This window comes from Schistocerca gregaria, unplaced genomic scaffold (assembly GCF_023897955.1).
Source record: "Schistocerca gregaria isolate iqSchGreg1 unplaced genomic scaffold, iqSchGreg1.2 ptg000393l, whole genome shotgun sequence".
Classification (NCBI taxonomy): Eukaryota; Metazoa; Arthropoda; class Insecta; order Orthoptera; family Acrididae; genus Schistocerca; species Schistocerca gregaria.
In genome coordinates, this window is record NW_026061832.1 from 1,698,058 (window position 1) to 1,718,380 (window position 20,323).

Sequence of the window (20,323 nt, forward strand, 5' to 3'; positions counted from 1 at the left end):
AGCCACACCAGGTGGGGCGCCGACCGATCTACTCTCCTACGGCTTTACCAGGCGTTAATCCAGTCCCGTCTGAACTATGGGAGTCTGGCTAATGGCTCAGCATCCCCATCTGCGCTGCGGGTGCTGGACCCAATCCTCCACAACGCGATACGCCTTGCCACTTGTGCCTTCCGGACCAGTCCTGTGGACGGCATACTTGTGGAGGCAGGTGTCCCTCCACTGCGGATACGACGCCAACAATTACTGGCTGCTTATGCTGCCCTTGTTTTTAGCTTGCCCGAGCATCCAAATTATCGTGTCCTGTTCCCGCAGTCCCTCGTCCATCTGCCAGAACGTCGGCCCAGGTCGGGTTGTCCGATCGCCGTACGCGTCAAACAGCTTCTCTACGGGCTTGGATGTTTCCCTGTACCACCTCCTTTCCGGGCCCCTCTGCGTACACCCCCATGCCTTCGGCTCGACTTGGCACAGGGCCCAAAGGACTCAGTTTCTCCGGTGGCCTTCCGACGCCGCTTTTATTCCATCCTGGACACGTATCAGGGCTCTGGCGTTGTCTATTCCGACGGTTCGATGGTTCCTGGTCGTGTCGGTTATGCACTAACTCTAGGGGACCATTCTGAACAACGTTCGTTGCCGGCTGGCTGCAGTGTTTACACTGCTGAGCTGGTCACCATCTTTAGCTCCCTAGAGTATATCCGCTCCTGCTCAGATGAATCCTTCATTATCTGTAGCGATTCCCTGAGCGGTTTACGAGCTCTCGACCAGTGTTTCCCTCGTTCTCGTCTGGTGATGGCTATCCAGGAGTCCCTGCATACTCTTACCCGTTGCGGCAGATATGTGGTCTTTGTTTGGACCCCGGGTCATGTTGGGATACCCAGAAATAAAACTGTTGACCGCCTGGCGAAAGAGGCCACTAGTGCACCATCTCTGGAGATTGGCCTCCCGGCGACTGATTTGCGGGCACTATTACGCCGCAAAGTTTTCGATTTATGGGACACTGATTGGCGCAACATGCCCGTGCCTAACAAACTCCGCCGTATCGAGGAGACGACTACTGTGTGGCGGTCATCCATGCGAGCTAACTGCAGGGAATCAGTCGTCCTTTGTCGGCTCCGCATTGGCCACACCTAACTGACGAACACTTATTTACTGTGTTGTCAAGATCCCCCTCTCTCTCGTTGTGGGGCGTCCTTGACGGTGGTCCATATTCTGTTTTAGTGCGCCCTTATATCTGTGCTCAGGCAGACTTTTGCGTTGCCTGATACGCTCTCTGCGCTTTTATCTGACGACTCTTCCATAGCGGACGTAGTTCTGCGTTTCATTCGGGCAGGGAGATTTTATCGCTTAATGTAAGTGTGTGAGTTTTTGTGTTGATTCTGGCCTATGGCCTACGATTTGTCTGATTTTTTTTCATGTCTTTCTCGATGGTTGGCTTTTCCGTTTTTGTTTGTATGGTCGGCCAACCACCGTCATACTCTGTGTGATTTTAGTTCGTCTTGTCTGGTCTTTGTCTACGTTTCTCTTGTTCTGTGTCGTCTGTCTTATCGTCTGTCTTATCGTCCGTTGATCGTTTTATTCTCAGTGGGTGTTTTTAGTATTTGGAAAAAGGGACCGATGACGGTAGCAGTCTGGTCCCTTTAACCCCCACAAACCAACCAACCAAAATGTGCAGGACCTTCATCGTGCATGAACCACATGTTGTGTCACACTTGTAAAGGCACATGTTCTAGCAGCACAGGTAGTATCCTGTATGAAATCATGATTACGTGCTCCATTGAGCGTAGGTGGAAGAACATGGGGCCAAATGAAGACATCACCAACAATGCCTTCCCCAAACGTTCACAGAAAATCTGTGTTGATGACGTGATTGCACAACTGCGTGCGGATTCTCGTCAGGCCACACATGTCGATTGTGAAAATTTACAATTTGATCACGTTGGAATGAAGCCTCATACGTAAAGAGAACATTTGCACTGAAATGAGGACTGACACATTGTTGGATGAACCATTCGCAGAAGTGTACCTGTGGATGCCAATCAGCTGCTGATACATGGTACAGAAACAACTGGTTCTCCCGTAGCTTTCTCCATACAGTGACGTGGTCAATGCCTTGTACAGCAACAACTTCTCTCACATTGAAATTAGGGTTATCGTCAACTGCACGAAGAACAGCCTCGTCCATTGCACGTGTCCTCGTCGTTCTAGGTCTTCCCCAGTCGCGAGTCATAGGCTGGAATGTTTCGTGCTCCCTAAGACGCCGATCAATCGCTTCGAACGTCTTCCTGTCGGGACCCCTTCGTTCTGGAAATCTGTCTCGATACAAACGTACCGCGCCACGGCTTTTGCCCCGTGCTAATCCATACATCAAATGGGCATCTGCCAACTCCGCATTTGTAAACATTGCACTGACTGCAAAACCACGTTCGTGATGAACACTAACCTGTTGATGCTACGTACTGACGTGCTTGATGCTAGTACTGTAGAGGAATGAGTCGCATGTCAACACAAGCACCGAAGTCAACTTTACCCTCCTTCAATTGGGCCAACTGGCGGTGAATCGATGAGGTACGGTACACACGGATGGAACTAAAATGAGCTCTAACATGGAAATTGAGCGTTTCCGGACACATGTCCACATAACATATTTTCTTTATATGTGTCTGCGGAATGTTTCCTGAAAGTTTGGCCGTACCTTTTTGTAACACCCTGTATAGGTTCTATGTGTATCTATAAACGTTTATAGCTTCTACGAAATTTGGAAGGTATCAGTGTATGAAAAATATGATGAACAATCAAAGATTATTTCCAAATGAAGAAAGTGAAATAGCAGAAGACCTTCTAAAACAATGGCTTAGAGGCATTTCGGAACTAGCGAGGAGGCGCAGTGGTTAGCACAATGGACTCGCTTTCGGGAGGACGACGGTTCAAATTCTGATTTAGGTTTTCTGTGATTTCCCTAAATCGCTTCAGGCAAATGCCAGGATGGTTCCCTTGAAAGGGCACGGCCGGCTCCCTTCCCTAAGCCGACGAGACCGGTGGCCTCGCTGTCTGGTCCCCTCCCCAAATCAACCAACCAACAGAGACATCGGAAGAATCATATTGGAATACAGTTTTGTTATCGATTTGTAGACATATTAGATTTATTCTCTCTATGACTCCTTTCCTCTGTCTTCTTTATCTTCGTGGATGCATATTTATTTTTTCCTCGACACTTGGACGATAGTATACATATGAACGGCGGCTTTCGTCAACGAATTAGACTATCACATGTGGCGATAAAATTGGGAAGTTGTAAGGCTGCAAGTATATGTCTTGGTGGGATTGTTAGAAAAATACGAAGCAGGATCCGCTTTGTACTTCGTACCTTGTATTTTAGATCGATAACCTATGTCTGGGGAATAAATAAATTACTGTAGTTATTGAGTCTGTCTAGTCTTGCTGTTCGTTGAGTGCAATAATGATTTCTTCAGATTTACTTACCTCATTAGTAACCTCAACAAGGGTATGTCAGTATAATACTCAGTATGTGATTAGTTCACGTTGTTTGATCATAATAAACAAAGATCTGAACCGATTTGTAGCACCTATCACGTCAGTTGACCGGCATAAATATTGCCTCCTCTCGCTCTCAGAGAAAACGATATGGCCTACAAATTATTGCGAGATTACGTAGCTAAGGTCTTAAGCTTTAAAATCATCTAAGATTATTGTATGCATCATTTATAGTTTACTAGTTACTGTCGATCATGGACAATATAACGTTTATAACCCAAACTTTTTCGAACATGCCTAAGGGCCTCGAACACGTGTAGCCACTCGCTAAGTAAGCCTTCTCAGTGTTTGTGTGCTTTCTTAACTGCGCCCTCAGAGCTTCGGCGCAAAACAAATCTGGAGCTGCATTTTGTGGAGGGCCGGTGCTTTCCCAGAAGTGACCTCCTGCTGCGAGGCTAGGGGTGGCGGCAGCCCGCCTTTGTTTGTTTGACGTTATATAAGACGTCACTCAGCGGTAGGGTGACGGGAGGGCGACGCCAGTTGTCTGCAGTAACCACATTAGCAATCTGCAGACAAACATGACACTTTGTCCTGTCGTCGTCCTTGTGCCTCCACAAACATTCCCTGGCCGCGGTTGTGTGTTTCGGACAACATAAAGAAGAGGTTCAGTCACCGAAGTAAAGGAACTGCACATATGTTAACTGCTTCTTGGAGTGAAAACTTTACAGTTCTCTGTTAATACATCGAAAGCGGAGTCATATGCCCTCCTGTAAAATTGCTGAAGGGAATGAAAACTGAACATCAATTAAGTTTGTCTGTGTTTTGAGGACGTTGGTGTAAGAGAAATCGTTACCCCTGTTCATAGATTTGAATCCACTTCTGTCATTTACGAACACAGGGATTTCTAACGTGGTGAAGCCCTCTATTGGTGATTAAGTAGTTACACCAACGGAATAGAGTCTCAGTTGGACAATGATATGAATCTTTATTAAAGGTATTTTGGGATGATAGTGCTGAAATAATAATCTACTGTCAGAGATATTTCGAATCTTCGAATAAATTTTTACTTTGTTATTTACATTTCTAGTGGTGATCATGTCATCTGGTTGCACTACCATTCCCTGTTACTGAATAACCCACTTGCGTTATTCATTTGCGTGTATAAAAGAAAACGAAGAATGCTCAGAATGCTCACATGTGCATTTCACCAAGTGTCGTGTAGGTTGCACATATATCAGAAATTTTGTGATGACTAAATCTTATACAAATGGTCCGCCCCCGGTAGCTGATTCAGTCTGCTTTCCGCAGCGCTGTGGCGAGGACGTCTTGTTTACGTCCCGTCCGCGCGGTCGCGAGTGCTCGTAGTTGTTTACTACTGCGTTGTCGCTAGTTTAGCGTCCATGACTACCGACGGAACATGGCACATTCATACAGACAAACCACCATCAAGATCAGTTTTCAACCCGATAATGCACGACCGCGAGCTTTTGAAGTGGAACGTTTCCTTCATGACGACGTTAAAATTGACCCGCGAGACGTAATTGGTATCCATCTCTCTATCACGAGCAGTGTTGTCTACGTCAAGCTAGTAAGTGACGAGGTGTGCAACAGAATCGTGAGCGCACATGCCAACGGTCTGAAATTCAAACATTCTGATGGCCATATTCGGGCGGTCTCTATCGATCACGCTGGGCTTGGCCTACGTACGATACGCGTCTTCGAACTCCCTTTTGAAGTACCACTGGACGTAGTCACCGCGGCTTTCCAGCCCAACGGCAGAGTAATCAGCCATATGGCCGAAAAATGGACCACCTTTACAACGTACCCCGTTCTTAACGGGGTACGACAGATTAAAATTGAATTGACCAAACATGTTCCGTCATATCTGTCATCGGCGGATGTAGGGCGATCATTATGTATGACGGTCAGCCACGCACTTGCTCTGGTTGTGGCCAAGTAGGGCACGTCCGTTCGGATTGACTCCGACGACGGCTTACTCAAATCCCGACAGGTGAATCTATGACTCCTTCTACGGTGACGACCCTTCCTCTCAATTACGCCGAAGTTACACGGGCAGCAACCTTTACCGCTGCTGACGACATTAGTCCGATAACCGCCCTCGATGGAGAGAACATAATGGCTTCTGCAGTACAGGATCCGGCACCCCCACCTGAAGATAATCACCGACCGACCTTGCAAGAAGGCGTAGATGCCAGGATGGACATTGACCCACGGGTTGTGCCGACAGCAGCTTTTCTTCCAGACACCGGAGCAGCTGAAGAAATCTACCCACATTCAGATACTGAAGCACACGTCCGTAAACAGCGTTCCCCGCGAAAACACAAGAGACGGCGGCGTGCTCCATCGGACGAGTGTTTGCAGCAATCGTCTGCCATGGACTGTGGAAATTCCGACGACGGTACCGGCGGTACAGAGGCCGCTGTAACTTTAAACTCAACAGATCGCCGTGGTGACGGCTTCAGCCCCTCCGACCCCACAGAACAGCAGGATCACAAGCAGACAGCCGCTGCCGATTCCCAGCCAGAAGAGCCGATGGAGTCAGCGCCGAGTGCCACAGCAGCCACTAACAGCCACCAACAGCCGATGGTATTTCATGGCGACTGGGCAGACGACTGTGAGGCACACTCCTTGCCCATCGTGTCGGACGACACGGGGGGAAATTTATCCCACCAGTGCTGACGCTTTCCCGCCATTAGGTAGAGTGACGAGACAGCCTTACAGGGGTACTGATGGCCAACACAGATGCTGTGGATAGACCTCAAACTTATCGCATTGCAAATATAAACATCAACACTATACGGACGCGCGCTAAGTTATCATTGCTTCAGGATATGTTGAACTCGGCTTCCATCGACATAGCCCTCCTCCAGGAAGTGTACGTCGACGACTTCCCAGACATGTACGGTTACGATGCTTGCGTCTCTCCAGCTTCCCCAAAAGGCAGCGGTGTCGCTGTACTTCTTCGGGAAGGGGTAGTGGCAGACGATATCCTGTTTCTGCCTGGGGCAAGAGGAACGGCACTCACAGTACTGGGTGTCCGCCTTATCAATATCTACGCACCTTCCGGGACGGACAAACGTCGCGAACGTTCACGATTCTTTGCGGAAGACGTCGCCCCGCTCTTCCAAGGCCCCCACGTCCATCTGTCGTTTGGAGGTGACTAAAATTGCGTACTGGCGCCCAGAGACCAACTCCCACGACATAATCCTTGCCCGGAACTGGAGACGCTAATTCGAGACCTGCAGATGGTGGACACTTGGGAACATCTTCACAGCCACCGACCGGGATTCACGCACTTCACGAGTCACTCTTCCAGTCGTATCGACAGGATTTATGTCTGACGCTCTCTCGCCGCTGGAACACAAGATGCGGAACTGTGGCCTGCAGCATTCTCGGACCACTACACTAGATCGCGTGTTGTCACCCTGCGGCGGCAACAAGTGTGGAGAAGCCGCAGCCCGTGGAAATTAAACATCGCTCACCTGTCGTACCCGGATTGCCGCCAAGCCGTTGAGGATACGTGGCATTCGTGTGAAAATCCCCTCCGTGCATATCCCACAACGATCCGCTGGTGGTTGGACTGCGCCATACCGTCACTGAGGGGAACGTTGATAACCTACGATCGCGACCACGCTACTTGGCGAAGACATACACTCGACTTTTACTTCCGGGTCCAGCGCGACTGCGATACTATGGCGCCGTCTCCGGAACGACAAACGGCGGTCCACCGTGCCAAGGCTCATATTCTCGTTCATATGCGACGCCACCTAGGGGGGGTAGTCATCTGCTCGAGGACGTAGGATCGGATGTCTAGCGAACGCCCGTCAATGTTCCACGTCCTTCGTGAACGTAAACGACGCCAACGAGCGCTGATACGCTTCATCGACACGGAGGACGGTCATCGCCTCACCACGCAACAAGACATAAACACAGCGTTCTACAATCATTAATCCCAGCTCAATTCCGCACAGACCCCTGATCCGACAGCACTGGAGGACGTCTCTCAGACGATTTACGGCACCGTCACCCCGGTAATAGAAGCGGCCTTGATGGAAGAAATTACAGAAGAAGAAGTGATCAACGCCATTAGAAAAGGGGCTGTCAACAAGTCTCCGGGTCCTGATGGGCTCCCCTTGGAATTTTACCGGACTTTTCAATATTTATTAGCCTCCCGATGGACGGACATCTGTCGCGAACTACTATCCCCTTACGTGCCGCTCCCTGCGGCCCTTGTGGAAGGGATGATTATTCCTATTCACAAACCGTCCGGTGGCTCACGACTGCAGGACTACCGCCCGTTGACGCTATTGAACTGCGACTTTAAGATCTTTTCTCGACTGTTGGCGGCGCGGATACGCCAGACGCTACGCAATGTTATCTCACCCGATCAGACGTCATTGGGAGGCGACAATAATATTCAAACGGCACTCAGCGAATATCGTGACTTGATCTCACTGGCGAGGGCATGTAGTCTGAAGGGTGCACTGGCGACCATCGATTTTAGTCAAGCTTTCGACCACAACTATTTCGAAGCGGTCCTCCAACATATGCGGTACCCACAGCCATTCGTCACTGTCGTCATGCGACTACTCCGCGGCGCGACGTCCAAGGTGATAGTCAACGGCCGACCTACGCAGCCCCTCACCATTTCTCGATCGATACGCCAAAGCTGCCCTCTGTCCACTTATACTTTACGCTGTGGCCACAGAACCTCTCCTCTGCGGCCTGCGCCAACGACTAACGGGTATGACGTTACGAGGCCACACTTTCCGATGTAAAGCGTACGCTGACGACCTGGTGATTGTCATCCGCAACGGTGACGACACCGCTAGCGCACTAACTTGGATAGCGAAATATGGCATGGCCACTGGTAGTCGTATCAACGTCGCAAAATTGGTGGCGATGAACATCGGGGTCGGATTGTCTGAGAACAGTGTCACCCCCTTACAGCTCAGTGATAGTTTGAAATGTCTCGGCATTGATTTTACAGACGATATACGACGGACCGCTGCTCACAACTTTCGAAGGCTTTTACGAAATGTTCGGACTGGAATTGCCAACAACCGCCTACGAGCCCTGGATATCGTCCAACGGACCCAGTATGTCAACACACATTTAGCGTCACGCATTCCGCACTACGCCCAGATATTACCTATACCGGTGATGTTAGCTCGCCGTATACTTGCGGCTTTTGGGTCCTTCGTGAGTTCTGGAATGCTTTTCAAGATCAAATATGAGACTCTCACCCTTCCCCCGGATCGGGGAGGGCTTGGCCTTTATCACGTTTATGACAAAGCGGTCGCCCTATTTGTCAGCACATTAGTCAAACTATGGCACCGCCGTCCGGACAGTCTGACCAGTTTGTTAATAGAAGAACTAGCACCGCCCTCCCTGTTGCCGCCTGTGCCAATACACCACGTCCCCTCTTCGCTCTTCTACATCGGTGTCTTTTACCTCGAACTCAGTTACGTTCGACTTGCCTTACCAGCGACTCAACTGGCGACGGCAAAGACTCTTTGTAGGGTCCTGCAACGTGGACGACCCGATAACGTCGTGGAGAGGAAGCACCCAAACGTCAACTAGCGAGTAGTGTTGAGGACAATTCACCACGTAACACTAGACACTGACGTCACGGCGATGTGGTATATCACTATCAACGGTAAGCAGGTGACCAGATCAAGGCTTCATGCGATCCACATGGTAGACTCACCCATGTGCACGAGCTGTGGCGTTCAAGACAACGATGAACACCGTCTCAGCTGTGGCGAGTCTACAGCAGTGTGGCACTTAGTGAGGCAAATGTCAGCATACTTCCTTCGGGTAACGCCGCATCATATCGACCCCAAGACTATCTTATACCCGGATGAAACGTATTACCCACGCACTAAAACTAATGCAACGACGTGGCTTCGTGGACATGCAGTGCACTATTTGTTTCAAGACGGCACTAAGGACACTTTAGACTTTTGGAACTATTTGCAGGAACGGCATTGCAAGATCCTCCGTAACCCAAAGTATCGACAATATTTTTCCAATTTTTTGTGGAGTGCGTTCCACGACCCTCCAGGTAGCTGGAACATCACGGGTAAGAGAAGCTAAAATTACAATACGATAATAGAACACTACACGGTACAAGGTGGGATCTACTTTCATCATTAAGAGAAGTCATACCTGGATGATACAGCAGATGGAGAGTTTCGTTGGGAACCCTCACACTCTGTAGCAGTATTTGTCCCATTTCCTCTTTTTGTCCCCGGTGCGAAAAGGTCTTCGCAGTTTTAGTTTTCCCATCCGGTGCAAGATGTAGCACTGGTTAATGGTGGTATGGATTCCACCCTTCAGTTTTGTTTCATGGTTTCCTTCGCCCCGCACTTTGCTCTCTTTCTTTATGCCCTTTTCTACAACTATTAGTATGGTTTTAGTTACGTGCGTCCCCAACTCGACGCAACGAGTGCACTTACTAGTTTTCTGTTCCTTACTGTTAAAAGAAATAAAAATAAAAATTATAAAATAGTGGTCAGCGCGACAGACTGTCAATCCAAAGGGCCCGGGTTCGATTCCCGGCTGGGTCGGAGATTTTCTCCGCTCAGGGACTGGGTATTGTGTTGTCCTAATCATCATCATTTCATCCTCATCGACGCGCAAGTCGCCGAAGTGGCGTCAAATCGAAAGACTTGCATCAGGCGAACGGTCTACCCGACTGGAGGACCTCGTCACACGACATTTCATTTCATTTTACAAATGAACTTGTCAGTTAGTTTTATATGTTGTCACATAGGATCGATATAGGATTTTAACACAATGGCATGTTCGATGTAGTTTTTTAATAGTATGATTGACAGTATAAAAGTGGTGACCAAAGCTCGTTTTGTTTAAAATCTTTCTGTTTGAATATGTTAGTCAAACATGAAACAGTTCCACGTATAACATAACAAAGAAATGAAATTATTGCGCTAGTCGTACACTGGTCTTATTCAAAGAGCCTAAACAGCCCATCACCCATAAAAACATAGAACCCAAAATATATTTTATTATTATTAGGTGGCATTGAAGTTAGTTGACTACAGGCATACAGTACAAGTACGGATCGATAATATGGTTTAATGTATATTAGCTAACGAGAAAATACCTATTATGTAAACGTAAACACCCCACGTAATGTAAAAAAAATAAAAAAAGATGTCCACTGGCTGCCAAACTAATGCAGCACGTGGTGCAGTTATAAAGCTACAAGAACACATGACAGGTAATGGAAAGTTAGCGAGCATCACTTATAATGGCGGACACCAAGCTTACTCAGTTAAAAGTGGAAGTATTTCATGTGTGTCGTCAGTCTCTCTTTCATTACTCATTATTTTCGCGCTGGTATTTTATTAAAACGCTCATTGTTAATGTGTAATCATCGACACAGACACTCTTTTATATATTTTGTGGAGTTGTTTAAATATTCCGATACAAAAGTGGCTATGTAACTTATAAACTATTAAAGAGTCAATTTTCTTCCGTTTTCAGTTTATATCATCTACACAGTCTCTCAACTTGTTAACTAATTTTTTTCGCCTCAGGTATGGATCCATTTTTGGTTCAACTGCGTCTTCTGCCACTCATGTACTGCACCCTCCCGAGACAGTTTAACAAAATTTAAGTTGTCAACAATTAATTTTGAACTAAAACGATTAACAAACCAGCTTACTGGTAACAATTGTTCAATATACATACGCTTTTATACTTCACACACGTCTTCTTTGCAACTTGGGCTGCAATCGAGTGTTAATATTCGATCCACCAAGTCTATACTGCCAAAAAAGGAAAGAATCGTACTTCAGTGCATCGTGATTCGTTTAGCTAGACTGAACTATCATTGTCTGTCACCAATAAATCAAACTCTCATACAACGCCTTCATCACACAACTAATGTAACACGAGAAAATCACAAAATTAAATTGATAGCTTCGAGTCGAGTAACGCGAATTATCAAATAAATCTAAATCATTTACTCAGTATCAGCTGCGAGAAATACCGTTAAATTAAAACACAATAGTGACGATCTACATTCCTGTGTTGAAACTGTCTTTTTTGTTGTACTTTTAACACTTCACGTCATCTAGTTAATATTTATTGTAAGCCTTCAGTAAGCTTTTCGATAATTGATGATAACTCTGTGTAGGGCATCTACGTATCTGTTCTTTGTTTTTCATACGATGGGTGCAACAGTTTTGTTTAGACAACGAAAAGAACGACGACTTACTTTCTCAGGTGAACTTCTTCCTCACTGACATCTCAACGGAAAGCCTTCCTCGCTGAGTAGCTCACTGTTTATAATGATCTTTGACAGACCGTGCGCTAAATTCGGCACCATTAACTGCAATAATAGAAAAATGCTAGTTGTTATATCAGATTATATGCCGTGTACAGACCTTCTCCATAAAATTTTGCTGATCTGAAAAATAAAATATAGTCTGTCAGATTCACTGCTCAGGATGTTAGCCCTAATTTTTGTGTATAAAATAGATTCATATATTGACGTCTCCGGTACGTGCACAGATACTGAAATTTTGGTAATTCCCAAGAATGATTGCCTATCGAAGTTGGTGGGGTCCAAACGATACATATCGAACGTGCGATAGTAAATCGATTACGGAAGTCTCGTGGCGGGCGTTATGAGTATGTTTCAAGTTGTCACTACAAAAACGACCAAAGAAAAGTGTTGGAGAAGCATTTGTAAATTCAAAGGAGACGACTTACCTTACTCGTCGTTGGTGTTATCGTCTTGTAACAGACCGTGTGATGTATAAAGTACAGGGGCAATTCCATTTTCCTGTGGCCAGGATAAACTCTGCCAATATCGCGCAGGAATATCGGAAGAGTGTCGCATGCATCGACTTTTCCCTGCAAACGCCAAGTTGTGGAAGTACAGGTACTGGAAGGAGTACAGTCCGTTCCTCTGTCCTGGACGCCCTTCTCTTTTTATGGGAGACTTGACAGACTTCCACAGCCATTCTATATTCTGGGTGTGGACACTGTGGAGTTTGTCTCTTTGGAAGACGCTAGAGTGGTTCACAAATTCGTGGTAGAACCCTTCAGCCTTCAGAGTCTGGTACGACTGAAATCTTGTGTGATTACTTTTGTTCGAGGCAGTATGAAGTGTTTTATGAGACCGATTAAACTCAACTTGTCTCGGGACAATACCCTCACAACACTTGCGGTACTCTCTTTGCCCGCATCTCGTGGTCGTGCGGTAGCGTTCTCGCTTTCCACGCCCGGGTTCCCGGGTTCGATTCCCGGCGGGGTCAGGGATTTTCTCTGCCTCGTGATGGCTGGGTGTTGTGTGATGTCCTTAGGTTAGTTAGGTTTAAGTAGTTCTAAGTTCTAGGGGACTGATGACCATAGATGTTAAGTCCCATAGCGCTCAGAGCCATTTTATTTGGACACCCTTTCTGTTCCACCGATAACCCAAATATGATCTACTTCACTTTTAGAAGGCCGTCCTCTCTGGTTCTTTCGTCTAATATATATAAGATTCGTCTACTTCTACTATTTTATTCGGTCCTCCAATTTAGTTTGAGTGTGGCTGATTAACGTCTCTGCAAGTTAGTTTTACACTTTACACATCACAGAAACTAAAAAGTGTTGTTACATTGGAGACGTACACGAATTCCGTTAAAAATATCTATTACATGCATAATTGTAACATGACAGTTTTGTTATCCGCATTAAATATTAGTTCACGTGTATATGTACTGCTTCAAAAATTGCCAGAAAAATGGTACCGTGGGAATGAATGTTGAGAAAAGGATTAACTTTGTGGTGTGTTTGGTGCGTTATGTGAGTGCAGTTCATATTCAGCCTTTGATGCCGGCGCCGTGCGCTGTGGCCGAGCACCAGTGCCCGCTGCACGCCGCATTTTTTGCGCGCCCTGCAGCTCTGCTCTGTCCTGCTTTCACACTCGTAGTGCTGTCGCCATTATTGGACTTTGTACTATATATTTATTAGGCAAGATTTATACAAATCACTCATAAGTGTTCCATATTAATCGTCAGATTCGGACGATGATTCCCTTTCACCTTCAGAGTCACTATCCAGTATGTGAGAAAGAGTTTCATCCACAGTATATCGCTTACCTGCCATATCACTTCTAGTAGAAACAGAAGTTAACAACACGTCACTTCAGATCAGAATCAAGGCGGGAAATGAGCGAAACAAACACTTTGAAAGTGATTGCAACTGCATCTAGCGACTGTTGTTAACTACAGACGTTGAACAAAGCCGCTAGATGGTGCATAGGTCAAGCTTCCACACAAGTCGAGCGTAGTGAAGCGGAGAAGTATGACGCGAAGCGGAACTGCTGCACCAGTCCACCGGTTGAGCGCCACATTCGCTCCCGACTTCTACAGAAGTTCATCGTAGCGAAAGGGTTACTCGCGGGGATTGGATCCGGTTTATAAGAATCAGTTTGGCACCTAATTGCAGCACTCTCTCATACCCTAGCCAATCGACACAGCCAGAGTTCGAGCTCTGCGACAGTTCCCAACTCAAGTCATGGGCGGCACTGTCAAGTTTGATTTCTGATATCCATCAAACTCACTCTGAGTTTCGATTTGTGTCATGTTAGCTTTATTGCCGACAGCATTGCAGTTACTAATCTGTTTCGTGCTGTCATTATTAATATTACTCCAAAATTGTTTCAACTGCGAGTAGACGACCTAACGTATTTAATTCACCGTGACAATGTAAACTTTAATCCGACTATGTCAGTGTTCGCCCGCCCGGTTGGCCGTGCGGTCTAACGCACGTCTTCGGGCGGGAAGGAGCGCCTGGTCCGCGGCACGAATCCGCCCGGCGGACTTGTGTCGAGGTCCGGTGAGCCGGCCAGTCTGTGGATGGTTTTCAGGCGGCTTTCCGTCTGCCTCGGCGAATGCGGGCTGGTTCCTCTTATTCCGCCTCAGCTACACTATGTCGGCGATTACTGCGCAAAACAGTTCTCCACGTACGCGTACATCACCATTACTCTACCACGCAAACATAGGGGCTACACTCGTCTGGTGCGAGACGTTCCCTGGGAGGTCCACCAGGGGCCGAACCGCACAATAACCCTGGGTTCGGTGTGGGGCGGCGGAGCGCTGAAGTGGACTGCGGTAGTCGTCGTGGGGTTGTGAACCACTGCGGCTGCGGCCGGGACGGAGCCTCTCCGTCGTTTCTAGGTTCCCGGTTAACATACAGTACAATGCAATGCAATGTCACTGTTCTCCTGCGGTCGGTCAGAATCCACTCCACATGTTATTTTCAACTAGTATCCGCACTGCGCGACAATCTCGCTCCCCACTGTCTACTACCGATAGTTTATTCTCGAGTCTTGTACAAGCTTCCGTAAGGATCACATACTCACACAATGAAAATCTGGAACCTAGCAGTTACAATTGGAAACTGATTGATAAGGGTTATCAAATGTCTATTTCGTAAAAGTACCTGCAGATATTAATGAAATATGAAAAATAAATTACAAGGTCTTTTCTTTTTTACTGTTTCCTGTTCACCGTACTTGAGTAATCTTAACTCTGGTTACGGTTCTCCCACAGTTGAAGTGCGAAGGAATGGTTGGACCCTTATTTTGAAAATATAATTTTAAGCTAAACGTCAAAGCAGCAAAAATATTTCTGAATTCATATTTGATGACGAACTACAGTTTCAAACACAGAAACTTAGTTCTTAAATTCAACTTAACTGTAATATATAAGGTGTTCAACTTTGCTTCCGCCGTTTGCCGATAGGTGGCGGCAACGATAAGTAGCGGTCGAGAGAAACAGATCGCAGACGTCAGGCAGTTAGCCTTGACCTCGGTCAACATAACCTCATTCAGACATTAGTCGATTTGTGTCTGCGTAATAAAGTCAGTTTACGATCCTAATTCTCGTCATTTGCGGGAGGTGTTACTGTTTTGTTTCAATATGAACAAAACAGCGGCGAGTCTCATCGAATGTTCTCAAGCACGTATGGTAAGGACGCTATTAGTGAAAGAACGTTGCGTGAGTGGTTTCAACGATTCAAGAGCGGTGATTTTAACGTCTTAGACCGGCATAGTGGTGGAATAGAGAATGTTTTCGAAGATGCAGAATCGGAGGCATTGCTGAGTGAAGACTCTCGTCAAACTTAAGAAGAATTGGCACGATTAGTGGGAGTGACACAGCAAGATATTTCAAAACGTCTCAAGGCTATGGGCACGATTCAGAAAGAAAGAACGTGGATCCCCTGTGAACTGAAACCGAGAGATGTTGAACGGCGTTTTTGTGTGAATAGTTGCTTCAGAGACAAAAACGGAAGGGATCTGCATCGCATTGTGACCGGGGACGAAAAATGGGTTCATTACGATAACCTAAAGGCAGAAAATCATGGGGATATCTCGTCCAAACCGAATATTCACGACTCCGAGATCATGCTCTGCATTTGGTGGAACCAGCTCGGCGTCGTGTGGTGCAGTATGAGGTGTTAAAATCAAGTGAAACAATCACAGGTGCTCGTTATCGAACGCAGTTAATGCGTTTGAGCAGAGCATTTAAAGAGAAACGGCCGCAATAGAGCGAGAGGCACGATAAAGTGATTTTGCAGCACGACAACCCTCGACCCACGTTGTAAAGGAGGTCAAAATGTACTTGGAAACGTTAAAATGGGAGGTCCTACCCCACTCGCCGTATTCTTCACACATTGCTCCCTCTATCACCTGTTTAGATCAATGGCGCATGGCCTGGCTGACGAAAAGTTCTGAACTCGTGAAGAAGTAGGAAATTGGATCTATTCTTGGAACGTTTCAAAAGATGAACAACTTTTTCGACGCTGGATTCGTACAGTGCCCGAAAGATGGGAGAACGTATTGGCCACCGGTCGAAAATACCTTGAATGATACAAGTGTAATCAATTTTTGTCTCTAAAGCCTCAAATGTTGGGGAAAAACGGGGGAAGCAAAGTTGTACACCTTGTAAACAAATTTATGCCGGCCCTGGTATCAGATTTTCAAATGTCGCATCGGTAGTACATCTATACCTTTTACAGTTAAGTTGAATTTCAGGAATAAATTTCAGTATTTCACAGTGCTTGTAGAGATATTTACACGGCTTGGAGATTGCTATGTTGGTACTCAGATCTAAACCTCCGGGAATGACGAGGATCGTAAGACAACAACATGTTAATATGTAACTCATTAGAAGGTTTGCTCCATAACGAACGTTGTATAATATATACAGGGTGTTACAAAAAGGTACGGCCAAACTTTCAGGAAACATTCATCACACACAAAGAAAGATTATATATTATGTGGACATGTGTCCGGAAACGCTTACTTTCCATGTTAGAGCTCATTTTATTACTTCTCTTCAAATCACATTAATCATGGAATGGAAACACACAGCAACAGAACGTACCAGCGTACCTTCAAACACTTTGTTACAGGAAATGTTCAAAATAACCTCCGTTAGCGAGGATACATGCATCCACCCTCCGTCGCATGGAATCCCTGGTGCGCTGATGCAGCCCTGGAGAATGGCGTATTGTATCACATCCGTCCGCAATTCGAGCACGAAGAGTCTGTATATTTGGTAGACAAGAGCTTTCAAATGCCCCCATAAATGAAAGTCAAGAGGGTTGAGGTCAGGAGAGCGTGGAGGCCATGGAATTGGTCCGCTTCTACCAATCCATCGGTCACCGAATCTGTTGTTGAGAAGCGTACGAACACTTCGACTGAAATGTGCAGGAACTCCATATTGCATGAACCACATGTTGTGTCGTACTTGTAAAGGCACGTGTTCGAACAGCACAGTATCCCATATGAAATCATGGCGGTGAATAGAGGAAGTACGAAACTAAAATGAACTCTAACATGGAAATTAAGCGTTTCCGGACAGATGTCCACATAAGATCTTTTCTTTATTTGTGTGTGAGGAATGTTTCCTGAAAGTTTGGCCTTACCTTTTTGTAACACTCTGTATAATATGAGTCGACCAAAAAGTTCCGTTTTAGGGCGTTGCTGCAGCATATATATAACGTAACTTGACGTATATGTGGGTATATAAACAGTAAGATGCAGGCAAGGGATTAGTGTGGTATCCCTTTCTATCCGACGTGTGTTCGGTAAATGTCTAAACGTGGCATATTACCAAATGCGTCGAAAAGGGACCAACGTGCTGTTATTGTTTCCTTCACTGCCGAAGGATAAGCAGCGGTAGACGCCCTTCAGAGAATGAAGAATGCGTGCGCTAAGGGCTGCTGGTGCTTCACGATAACGTACGTCTCCACATTGCACATGCCGTGACGCATTTGTGCCAACTACTGATCTCTGCCCCATGTGATTGTCATACCTTTCGTCCCTTCAGAAAAGCCACTGAAGGATGGACGATGTGTAGCACGCAGCAACGGACTTCTTCACGCAGCAGGACACCGTGTTTCATCAACATGGTGCACCGATGGGGCGAGTACCTCAATGCTGACGGGGATTTCGCCGGATTGAAATATCGTTTCTGGATTGTACGGCCTTCGAACAGAAACATTTTGATCAACCCTTATATGAAGACCTTGTCTTGATAATGTTTCCGTGTATGCATTGGAGTAAGTAAAAGTCGTAAAACATAAACGCTCTCTTTGTGTAAGAACCAGACGCTGTGGACAGAAAGGGAGACTCATTTGTTACAAAAGGGTGAAAAACATTTTTCAGGAATCGTCAGGAAACTATTCTTCCTGCCAAACTAACATTCTCTCTTCTACTGTTGCGGAAGCAGTGAACTAATGGCCCATAATGAAACAAGAACCAGGAAATCATTGTAGAACTGTAGCTGTGTCGCCTGTAAAAAGGACTGTCAATACGTTTCACCTGGCCAGATGTAAAAACTTTAATAATCGCATTAAAACTACGAATTTCGTAAAAATTACACTAACTACGTATTACAAGAGTAATACTAATATAATTCGTTCAGTTGTTAAAATGAGTGCTTGATTTTTAATTACAAATGAGAATAACTGCAAATGTCAGCTCCTCTTCACATCGTGTTTAATGATAGAAACTCAGATTTTCGTCTACGTCTACATCATACTGCGCAAGCCACCAAATTGTGTGTGACGGGGGGTACTTACGGTACCACTATCTGATCCCTCCAGCCCTGTTCCACTCGCGAATACTGCGTGGGCAGAATGATTGGCTGTAAGCCTCTGTATTGGCTCTAAGATCTGTAATTTTCTCCGCGTGGTATGTGGAGGGAAGTAATATGTTGTCCGACTCCTCCTGAAAAGTGCTGTCCCGAAATTTCAGTAGTAAATCTCTCCGTGATGCACAACGCCTCTTTTGTAACGTCTGCCAATGGAGTTTGTTTAGCATCTCCGTGATGGTCTCTCGCCAGCTAAACGATCCCGTGACGAAACGCGCCGCTCTTCGTTGGAACTTCTGTCCTAACTGACAGGGATCCCAGATGGATGGACAATACTCAAGAATCGGGCGAACAAGCGCCTTATAAACCACTTCGTTCGTTGCTGAGTTAGACTGATCGCAAGAATCGTAAGGAAATAGGAGTCTGGTGTCTGCTTTTCCCATTATTTCTTTTACGTGGTCATACCACTTAAGGTCGCTCTGGATAGTTACGCCTATCGGATATTTTACGGCATATGCTATTTCCAGGTGCTTGTCATCAATGGTATAGCTGTGTAGTTGCGGATTTCTTTTCCTACTTATATGCAATGTTACATTTATTTACGTTCAGGGTCAACGGTCAGCGCCTGCACCACTCATCGAATCTGTGTAGGTCGTTATGCAAATTCGTACCATCTTGTGGCGTTGCTACTATGGTATAGACAACTGCATCATCTGCGAATAGCCTTGAAAGGCATCCCACGCTTATATATATATATAGTGTAAACAGCAACGGTGCTATAACACGTCCCTGTGGTACTCTGCATATTACCTTTACATCTGCCGATTTTGTTCCGTTCCCCTTCATGTGGCTTACGTTGTTAGTTATTGGTGAAACCTGCTAGGCAAGAGAAAGCAGGATTTGGTTACGCTTGTGGACGGGGCCGTTATACACAATTTATTTTAAACCAGTAATTCCATACTCAACAATAAATAAAAAATATCACACGTTAATAATGAAGAAGTAAACAACTGTCTAAAAAAGAGTTTTCAGTGTGTTAGAATTTAGCAAATCACCATTAAATACAGATACAGCAGATAATGTTTTAAAAGCAAGCCACTGTGATCTGGGCAGAAAGTCTTACACGCCAGGAATGGCAATATATTAAGAATTGTATAAGAACTAGCTGCAATTCACAACTTACTGGTATTGGAATATTAAAGGTAAGTCGCCACAAACACAGCAGAAGGCATCAGAGGCCAGGAATGACAAATTATAATTTTAAGGCAGATGGCCACAATCACGCCAGGAACGGCAATAATATAAAAAGTTTAGAAATCTGCTGTAAAACAGCAAATACAATAGCAAAGGTTAATTAAAAAACAACGCTTTCAAAGTTAACCAACCACTGAACACTACACTGCTAGATTTATTCCAGAAGGTGACCAGAACTATTAAGTAGACATATATAACCTCTAATGTAGGCATTACAAGGTATTGTAGTAAATAATACAATACTAAAACACAAGGACCAGTACATAAGTTCCCTAAAGGATACTGAGGCAGATTATACCCGCAGAAGGCGTGAGCTGAAGGAGCGTAACACAGAACTATTGGCCATCAGTCCTTTTGGAACACACATGTCTTACAAGAACCAAGGGGCCACAGACGGTGCTCCAGGAATCGACCTCAGAGAAGCTCCGGCAACA